At 49.6% G+C, this 355-nt stretch overlaps 1 protein-coding gene across 8 annotated transcripts in view; it reads left to right on the top strand.

Annotated features, from left to right (window-relative positions):
- The window catches only part of TCF4 (transcription factor 4), a 344,189-nt gene that overhangs the window by 2,041 nt on the left and 341,793 nt on the right, over positions 1-355 (top strand). The gene's annotated exons all lie outside the window — the stretch shown is intronic.

The raw sequence follows: 355 nt of genomic DNA, 5'->3' as shown, positions 1-355 counted from the left end.
GACTTTGCCAAGGGCCTGACTTTAATTTTTACAATCCTTTCTTTCACAAATTAGGGTGCCGGACAATTACAGGACCCGACCCTCCACTCTGCTTCACCCCCTCCGACCCTGTCACCCCTCCCCCTCTGGATGTGTTTTCACTCCAGAGACGCTCATCTTTAATTTCTTTATAGCTACTTTGAAATGCAGGGGGGGAGTGGTGTGTGAGTGTGTGTGTGTGTGCGCGTGTGTGAGTGTGTGTGAGAGGGTGGGATGGAGGGTGGGGGGAAAGTTGAGACCGGATCGTTCTGAGTAGTTTCTCTTTTCTCTGTGATCCATTCATTTCTCGCTCTACCTCCTGTTGCATAAAATGATG

Source organism: Pteropus alecto, unplaced genomic scaffold (genome assembly GCF_000325575.1).
Source record: "Pteropus alecto unplaced genomic scaffold, ASM32557v1 scaffold14, whole genome shotgun sequence".
Lineage (NCBI taxonomy): Eukaryota > Metazoa > Chordata > Mammalia > Chiroptera > Pteropodidae > Pteropus > Pteropus alecto.
The sequence above is the reverse complement of the archived record's forward strand: the minus strand, read 5'-3'. Positions and strand labels throughout refer to the sequence as shown.